Source organism: Phyllobates terribilis, unplaced genomic scaffold (assembly GCF_046119375.1).
Source record: "Phyllobates terribilis strain yellow unplaced genomic scaffold, ASM4611937v1 Scaffold_5252__1_contigs__length_53071, whole genome shotgun sequence".
NCBI lineage: Eukaryota > Metazoa > Chordata > Amphibia > Anura > Dendrobatidae > Phyllobates > Phyllobates terribilis.
The window spans coordinates 12,846-23,119 of record NW_027368000.1 but is presented as its reverse complement, the minus strand read 5'-3'; the positions used below and the strand labels follow the sequence as shown (position 1 = coordinate 23,119).

The 10,274-nt window shown below is 35.5% G+C and overlaps 1 pseudogene; it reads right to left on the bottom strand.

The window, feature by feature from the left end:
- Window positions 1-1,159: 1,159 nt before the first annotated feature.
- On the bottom strand, window positions 1,160-6,054 carry LOC141249947 (uncharacterized; annotated as a pseudogene).
- Window positions 6,055-10,274: the final 4,220 nt, after the last annotated feature.

Genomic DNA, 10,274 nt, shown 5'->3' with positions numbered 1-10,274 from the left:
GGTTGATTTCGTTGCGCCTATTTAGTACCCAGTATTTTTTTTCCATGTACAAATAAGATCGATGTTGTATGTTTTTATATTTGACCTCCACAGTTTAGTGTTTGGTAGTAGATTATGTCTTTCACATTACCTTGTCCACGCTTATATTATTCGTTTAATTATTCCTTTTTTTTAAACTAGTGTTTGAATCTGTCTAAACAATCAGTCACTCACAAATATTTAATGTGCAGAGTCATGGAAGACAATGAATACATCAATGAAGCAACAACATAATTTTGAAAAACTAGTATTCCCATCCCAAGCCATAGTTGACTGTTCAATTGCATGTCGTTTTTCCGGTCAAGTAGTCCTCTACCGGTCCTCATGCCAGGTGCGTTCCGGCTGTCATTAAATCAATTGAATTAAACACTAAATTATCCATGTTTTTTTATATATTTATGTATTTTTTACCTGTTTTGTGTTGTTCAATTTGTTGAATGCCTCTCTGAAAACAATGTTCCTCGTGTAGTTTTCTTTGTTTTCTCCTCCCGATAGCAACATAATCTTTAATCCGTTTGGGTTTGTGACCCTTGAAATTGCAACGTATAATTCTCCGTGACAGAACACCGGTTTAGGTAGATATAATCCAACATAGTTAAGTGATTGGCCTTGAATCTTATTGATTGTCATTGCAAAGCATGGTTTGACCGGGAATTGCCTTCTCTTCATTATGAACGGCCATTTTGATTGTGGTGATGTTAGAGCGATTCTAGGTAATAACACTCTATTTCCGGCGCTGCTTCTTGTGATTATTTCTGCTTCGATCACCCACTGTCCCAGTTCTGATATTATTAGCCTTGTTCCATTGCATAATCCCTTTGCTGGGTTAACATTCCTCAAGAACATTACCGGCATTCCTCTCTTCAGTTTAAGTAGGTGGCGTGGCATTCGTGGTCATGCAATTTCAGAATTCGCTTAATTTTTTTGCTTATTTATGGAATTTAATTTGGTACATGCAAACTCTAGTGTGTTTAGAAACTCTACTGGGAACATTCTTTGCTAATTCCTCGCCGTCTGTTGATGCCATACATACTTCATCAGAGCTTATATACGTTTTGACCTCGCCTTTTATCATCTCAAACATTTCGTCATTTATTCTTTCGGCGTCTTCATTTAGTGGTTAATATCGCCCTTTTTTGATGTATTGATGATCTGTGGTCCTTTCTTCGAATCTTGGGAAGATTTTGTGTATTAGTTGTTGTACGGGGTTCTTTGATATCTTAATCAAGTATTCGTTTGGTATTTCAATCCAGGTTGCTTCGTCCTCATATTCCAGTAGTATTGCCTTCGCCTTCCCTTCCCTATTTTCCTAATCCACTCGTTGAATTCCTGTTTTGCTGCATCAATTTCACTGTTTGCTTTTGTTTCTTTTACCCTCATGCTTCTTGTGAGTATTAGGACCTCGCATTGATCCCATAGTGGTGAGTTTTTTATTGCCGCATATACTATCTCTTGCCTTCTCCCCTTTGTAATTACCGGTAGTATCTGACGGAAATCCCCACCAAATATTACTGTTATTCCACCGAATAATCTTTTCTTATTTGTGATATGTTTTATGCATAATATCCTGCAGTGTCCTATTGAGTGCCTCAAATGTGAAACGGTGTGTCATTGGTGCCTCATCCCAAATAATTAGCTCCACTTTGTGCATAAGTTTTGCTACGTCTGAATTCTGGTTGATTCCACATGTACTATCCTCCATTAGCTCTAGTGGGATCATGAATATACTGTGTGTTGTTCTCTCTCCCGTTAGAAGTAGCGCTGCAATTCCTGTAATATTTAATTTCCATTATGATTGTTAGTTTTTTTTGCATCTTTTTTATTTTTTTCGGAGCTTTGATACTTTCCGGATCTGATTTCTTACCCTATGATGCTAAGGCTAGTACTATTTTCCCCTCCGATCTCATCCTTTCCATTATTGTTATGTAAAGGTATGTCTTTCCCGTCCCACCTGATCCGTATACAAAGTGCATTCCCTCTTTCTTTTCCCTCACTGCTCCTATAATCTTGTCGTAAATCAGTTTCTGTTGTTCGTTTAGATTTTCCACCAATTTTGCATGTATTGTCTCCATTTCCTTTGTGTTGTATGAAAGCTCTTCACATATTAGCCTGTTCTCCATTTCAGTTAGTATCGACTTGTCTGGAGTTGGCAGGTCTGGATAGTCTTCTAACTTTTTCCCATGTTTTGCTAGAATATCCTCAATGTGAATCAGGCAGTACGTTATTGTTTGTTTCTCACTTAGATGTAGGCCCGGGAATCTAAATTTCCATCTCTTTTGGTATAAGATGTCTTCTGATAACACTTCCCAGTTCTCGTCCTATAGTTTTCCTGGTGTTGATATGTCACCGAATAGTAGAATTATGACAAACAACTCCCTTAATTGTTTTCCCGTTGCCCACACTCTTGCCTCCTTGGTAGCATCTGTCCATTTTGCATCATCATTCAGCATTCCACGTGCATAACAGGCTTGTTTTTATGTGTTGTAGATGACTCTGTTTACTGTCCTTGTCTCTTCAAATGATTCGGCCCCCCTTACCATGTTTAGTAGCATTCTTAGATAGTATTTCTCTCCTCCTTCCAGGTGGCAGTAGACAATTCTCCCAATTGGTTTTTGGCACACACGGGCTCCCCATTTTCTTTCCTTACCGTGCCACACATAGTTGTTTGCCATCTCTGCATAAGTATACTTCCTAGCACTTTGGTCTCCTTTATTCAGGTTCATCCATTCCGTGAATATTGTTTTCTTGTTGGCTGCACGGTCTATTGTGTTTGTTACAGATTCCGTGTCCGTGATTGTTAATGTATTTTTCCCTTCCAAGTGGAACGATAGTCTGATCACCGCTGGCCATGAATAGTGGACGTCGAATCCATATATTCGCCATATTGCCTCACATGCCGATATAAATCTACACATCAAGTATTGTTTTATCTCATCTATTCCTTTTTGACCAACCGCTTCTTCATGATCTTCTTTATCACGATTTTCTATAAACTCAATCGTTGCTCGATCCAGAACTTTGCTTATGTACTTGAAAATGTACTTGATTTCCCTTGATTGGTTGCACCATACAACGTTTATGTGGGCATCGTACTTTAGTAGCAAGTATCGGTTGTAAGGCACCACATAACGGTTGTCTAGTTTTGCATTTCCCTTTTTGATATTCCCGCCATTGTTTCTTCTCCGGTACACCGGGAATCCCTCTTGGTCAAGTGTTGTTTCCCTGTAAAATTGCTTAGGGAAGTGTTTGATGCATTGTCCATTGTTCATGCATGGTGCGTTTTTGTTATTGTCACCACACGGACCATGAATCATGTGGTCCTTTACGACACGATAAGCTTCCGGGTCTTTCTCCTCACATGGTATTTCAGCACATATGAAGTCGTCTACTTCTGTTCCCATCTTAACCTGGTTGGCATCGTTTATCCATATTAGAATATGTGCATGTGGAAGTCCCCTCTTCTGAAACTCAATAGTGTATATGGCTGCAATAAAACACAGTGATATATTTGGTTTCCCGATTAGTATAATTGCCTTTTTCTTATCCTTTAGTATTAAATGTATTGTTCTTTTCCTTTTCTGTTTGACTTTGAAATTTGTATCATGTTTTCCAAGCTGACATTGTAGCTTTTGCATACCTTTTTAAATCGGATGTAATGTTTAAGACTATGATTACCTGCTTTGATCTTCCCAAATATCTCCTTATTCTTAATGTCGTCCATGAACTGCCCTAATTTGAGCCTGAACAGTCTTGTCATCATCTCTGGCCTGTCGTTTTCCGTCATCCATGGAATGTCGTGGATTACCTCCATCATTTATGGCCATTTTGGATTAGCTGTCAATGTTATGAATAACGACGGGTTACCGTATGTCCTACATAGAGCCATAGCATCTTGATAATTATGTGCCATATATCGCGGATTCCATGTGAATGTTGCCGGTAGTATTATTCTTTTCCGGACAGATGTTGCATCTGTATCTCCCCTTACTACTGCATCACATATGTTATTGTACAAGTCTACACGCAGATCCTTTTGGTTGAAACATATCCATCGTAGCCGTTGTTCTTATATTGCTGTGTAAGCATCTACAATGTATTGGTGTAACAATCTCCCTGCTTGTATTAGCGTCCCTCCTTCATTACACCATTGTTGTAGCCTATAACAATAGTATTCTTTCATTGTTATGTACCCTCTTTTTGTTTTTCTTGTGCCCCCATCCTACAGGTACTCCATCTTTTCATTAAAACCGTCTTCTCCGTGTGGGAATAGTAGTGGATATTGTAGTGCCATGTATAGGGGATGTAGTTCATATATCCTTTTTGGAACCCCACTCTTGCTTTCAACATATACATCCCTTGGTGCGTTGCTCTGTCCTAAATCCCCTATTATTAGACCCGCTACTTCTGGCATTGTTTGCGCGGTATATTGCTGCATTTGTTTTGATCACTGTCCAATCAATCTGATTTTGAAATCTAATTCGTTATTCTGTCTTGCCCAATCCCTTTCCATCCTAAATACTTTGGCTGCAACGCTATGTTTTCTAGCATTTCGATCAGCCCTTTCACGATTTTAGGATCGACATCTGTGTCTTGAAGTTTCATGGACCCCATCCGCTGCTGCACTTCTCCCTCCGTATCACAGAAGTATAATTGGGAATAGTGTGGTGGTGTTCCTTCTTCCGGTATGAGACTGCCAATTCTGTGGTAGTTCTGCCCGTTTATTCGGAAAGTGTAGGGCCCCCTAGTTCTGTTTATTTTGTCGTCTATGTTGGCGCCGAAGGATGTGAATGCAAACATGCTGTTGTATATGCATATTTTTTTCCGGAAATTATCAGCATCTTTATTCGTACCCGATAGCAGCTGCGTCAAAGGTTGAGGTGTTCCTAGTATGAGAGGCACCTTTACCCTTCCTTCCTTGGAGCATAATGTGAATCGCGGGTTTTTTTTGGGTGTGTCTTTTACTCTTTCCTCCACCCACATTGTTGCACGACATTTGGTACATTCTGTTGTTGGTGTCTCCATCTTTTTGTAAGCAATGTTTTTCCCTGTTGACATGAGCATTAGTTTTTCTATTCCAATTGTTCAGTCTTTATTTAGAAACAATTATGTTTAACCTTACTTACCGTTTGCGTTAGATGCCGGTAGTATGTTCCTCTTTTGCATCAGTCTAACAGGTTGTGTTATTTGCCCTGTTTTGACATAGTATAATGGTAAGTTGTTATACGTTTTAATTACATACTGCATAATTACATAGATGTTTGTTTTACAGTTCAATTTTAATTTATGGTTTCTACCTGTTTTTGTGAGGTTGAGCTCGCCAAATGTGTGCTGATTTGCGTGAACATCAGTGTGGGGGTTCTGATGTGCAATGGAAGCTGGAACCCCCCAAAGTCAGTGCAATCAGCTACATATAAGTTAAGTATTGTCTTTGATCAATGTTTTTCTTTATTTTTATTTTTAATCTCCTGTTTTAAGCCTAATTCTAGGATGACATGGACAATATTTTATTCCCATTACAATAATTAAAATTTAAAAGTATTAAGAGTCTAATTGCGGTTTGAAATTTGATCTCTGACAAAACAAAGGTGCGGTGGAATCTTATTTACTTGGTTGTGTATATTTTAGATTCGAGGTCTTGTAAATGTGTTTTGAAACAATAATTGGAGCAATGTCTAGCTGCTTGATCTTGAATTATGCAAAAAAACTCAACGAACATCAACATTTCTTCAAATAATCACCTTTTTATTTTCCCCTTTCTTTTCTTAAACCGTGTACTTTGCATTACTAACCATTACACAAAGAAAAAGATCTAATATACTTGTCCAAGCAGATAGAGTAGTTGATTACCCTTAAATCAAACTCATACGGTAAAAGAATCACAATATATAGTAATAGATTTGTGTTTTGTTTTTTGATTCTTTTGACAGAACACTTAGTGTTGAGAGTGAATGACAGATATATCTATTTCTTTACCTGTCTCTTCCCGTGCTCTCTTTCTCCCCATATTTCAGACATAGATAGTGATGTTGTCGGTGTATATTTGTGTGACAGGGCCTTCTTGGTTATTCACACCTCTTTCTTCTCTTTGTTCCAGGCTCTGATTTTATCCTGTAATTTTTCGGGAATGTTTTTTTTTGTAGTTGTCTCTGGTTTTTAACGTTCCCCTCCCAAATAACACACATTCCTTTGACTGCACTTACTTCTCTTTGGGTAACTTCTTTTGGGCTTTTGTTGACCTGTCTTTGAAACCACCTTCTCATAAATGCTGTTATAACAAAGTTACAGTTTTTGTTTTAACTGTTTTTTTACTACCATTTTTTGGGTAACCTAAAGTATACATTTATTGTTCTCCTTCTTGGTTGTTTGCTTCTCTCGTTAAGTATGGAATTCACTTACTTTGTTTACATAACACTGATATAAATGTAATTAAACATTGAAGTTACAAATATTCACAGGAAGAAAAGATGCTACAACTGATGAAAAAGCAAATTTACAAAACACTCATTAAAAAACTGGAATCAAAATTGATATATATCTAATTTACATTACGGTGATTAAAATTTTGGATTCCTAAACACTAAAATTAATTAAACATATAAAAAGAAATGATGATACGATATTTGAATTATTAATGATTTATATGCACCTTCTATGCCATTGTAGCACATGATTAGGATTGAACTTGAATATCCACTTTAAATCAAGAATTCAGGTTCAAATTTCATGATGGAAACTCTATCTCATACCAGTTTGAAGATTTTTTGTAAATTATGTTTTGTAATTGAGTTTATATGATTTTGATTGATGGGTGAAAACCGTTTTTGACAGATTTTCTAGAGAGTAGTGGTAGAAATTCTTGAATTTGAGAAATATGGGGTGTTTGCTGAATAATAAACCGTAAAATCAACTAATTAAATGTTCAAAATAATTGATTTTCCTATTACATTTTTAAAATAATTAAGATTACAACTCAACTGTTTATAAAATCATCATCAAAAATATAAGGAGTGCAATTACAACAATTAGGCTGTCTTATTTCAATTAGAAATGATCTCCAAAGTTTTGTATGTGTCAGAAAAACAGTAAACTGAAACTAAAAACAGAATGAACAATAAGTTTCATTGCATTTAAAGCTTCTCCCCGGTTGTACTTTATTCTTCCCGCCTTGTCTGACCTCCGTAATCAGCCTGTTTCAGTTTCCAGTTTGGTAGAAACAGCTTGTATATCGAAGTTCTCATACTCGTCATGGTCATAATACGATGTTGTGGTTGTTATGAACACGTATTTTTGACCAATCATTTTGAGTATTTCTGTTGGAATTTCAGCCTTGTCCCCATTTTCATGAGCATGTAATTACAGAAATTAATCCATTGTATTGTTCTTGTTTGTTTTAAAGAAAATATAATCTCATTCAAGCTGTATATGTAAATATCATGAATAGCTCCTTATGCACTGTTTTTTTGCAATTGATGCATATATTATCTACTACTTGTACAAGTTTATGTATGTATTAATTTTGGATATGTAAAGGATCACTTACACAAAATATTGGGATGGGTTGTAGCGTGGCTGGTGGTATTAATCCATCAGCAAAGACATTCCCAACAATTGCGGTAAGTCCATCTGTTAGGTCCAGCTGTAACCTTGGCATGTGTGTTCGATAAATGTTAATAAATTTATTTATAAACTTCCTTTTATTACATTATTGACCTTGGTATTGTTGTCGTGCAAACAGAATCGTACACCTCGCAACATTGATACCCGACCACCTCTTCCAATTTTTTGCCGGATTGACAACTACCATAGAGATGGAAGATCTCAGGTACGATCCCCTCAATCTTGGCAGTGAAGGTGAATGTGACATGGGACTGCAACGATTAAAAAAATTGATGTCAATTAGGTTTTATAATCGAGTTTATATGATTTTGATTGATGTGAGAAAACCGTTTTGCAAAGTTTTTCTAGAAAATAGTAGGAACGTATCAAGATTGTGCTCTATTGTGTATTTGTGTGAGTGCTATGTATCTTTCAATGTGCAGTTTGGTAGCAACTACATCAGATAGAAACCCCCACTGTGAACCTATTACTTCCTAATACGTTCCTGCTAAGTTAAATGTCCAGCTAAGTAAGTTTTAAGTATTTCTTCCTAATTAGTTAATCTATGCAATTCCACAGTGATAATCTGCAGTTTATTTTCATTTACTTTCCCATTTTATCCATTATATAGGTTGTTGTAAATTTAATTACTGGCGTTTCAAATGTTCATTTTCTTCCGGAGTGCCTTAGCTTCATTTCTCACCACGTAAGTCTCTAGAACTTAGCTAATGTTGGCATATCCATGTAACTTTGTCACTAACTGATCTCCCTTTTGAACTATAAAGAATTGTTTAAGATTAATGAAATAAGTATTTTCTTCATATATATGTAGTGTGAAATTGTTGAATTCCAGAAATGGCAAAAGAGTTGGATTATTTTGCAAATAATTAGGATTAGAACTCTACTGTTTAGATATTCATCATCCAATACCTATCTTTTAACACTATACCTAGCATTTTATATACATTGCCATATTCATCATGTTGATTTATATTTTTTTAAAATTAAGCTTACCTGTTTGTTCCAGCCATGCCTTCGACCTCGCTGAACCAGTTCACGCATGGAGACGTGGCGAACACCAGTAAGCACATCCTCTTTAGACAATGGACCATGTCGTCCTGATCCACACAAATAGAGTAGTTGAGGTGAGTTTGTGTCCATTGTTTATTTCTTTTGGTATTTGGCAATTCTTGTTCTAGGAACTCTTTTATGAAAGAGGTATATGTATATATACTTGAGGGCTGGCTGTTTTTATATAAAAGCAATAAAAAATCAGAATCTGAAATGAATTAAAGTTTTGATAGGTCAAATATTAAATTAAGAAACTTATACTCATAAAGGTGAAAAAACGGTGGTATAATGTTTGACCTTTAATTTGAGGTTTCTGTTTGTCTTTGGTTTGACTCCAATTCAAACTAAAAAAAGGATCTCTACTTTGAATGAGATGATAAACCGAAATTGAAGTAACTGTTTTTCCATATCACCATTGATTGCTTTGTTGTTAAATCAGGAGGTTAAGCTTCATCCATTTACTTTAGTCAAATATGATAATATTATTTATTTTTAAATGCCTAGTTCTTTTGACAATGCTTCACATCCATGAATACACTAATATTATTCTTGTGTTTTATTTTAGGTAAACCCATCAAGACTTGGTACTGATTTGAATTAATTGCAACCCCGTACATGTGAGGTCCAATCAAGACGTATTTCATAATTAGCCGATGAACCAAGGTTATTAAAATCGGGATTTTAGGATCGGGTCACAAGGAACCCTTAGGATCGGATCGTAAAATCGGATCGTAGAATCGTAAGATTTTAAAGATTAATAAAAGACTATTTTACATTCATCTATAAACATTGTGCTACAATAATTCTACTAAAATTTGAAGTCTAAAAATTAAATATGCAAGCATTACTTCAATGTGATAATTATTCTTTGAATATCAAGTCATGTTCACTAAACTGTATTTAAAAATCTGGATTCAGGACATTTATAGATGAGACTTAATATTATAGACAATCACAGTTAGTGTTATTTTAGCTATTGCGCACACGTGAGTAAAGTCCTATGATTTTTATCTAGTACTATATGAGAGATGTATATATAGATTTATTTTAATAATACAAAAGATAAAAAAGTGGAATAATTGGGCTTTCAAATAGGCGTTAGTGTTTCTTTATAGTTCAACGTTAAGATCATACATGGATCGTAAAATCGTAAGATCCTACTGATATTAAGGGATCCAATAAGATCCACAGTAAGATTTTAACATGAATAGATTCTAACGATAGATCCGGATCAAAGATCAATGTTGGATCGTAAAATCGTAAGATTTTAAGATCCGGATCTAGATTTTAATAACCATGCGCTGAACTCAAGCAAAATGAATACGCAATATCTTGTACTATATTTTGTTCCAGCATACAACAAAGTCCTATTTATTTGTTTTACTCTTTTTCCTTGTCATGGTACCTTATTTCATCCTTTAAAATAGTAGAGAGTATCTACACACTTGTTTACGCAAATATTGTAAACATGTTCAATATATAGATTTCTTGAATTAGGGTTTGTGTTATGCATGTTTTTCATGTAATGTAATGGTTCTTTTGGAGTGTATTTTTTTTGTTCCTTTTAT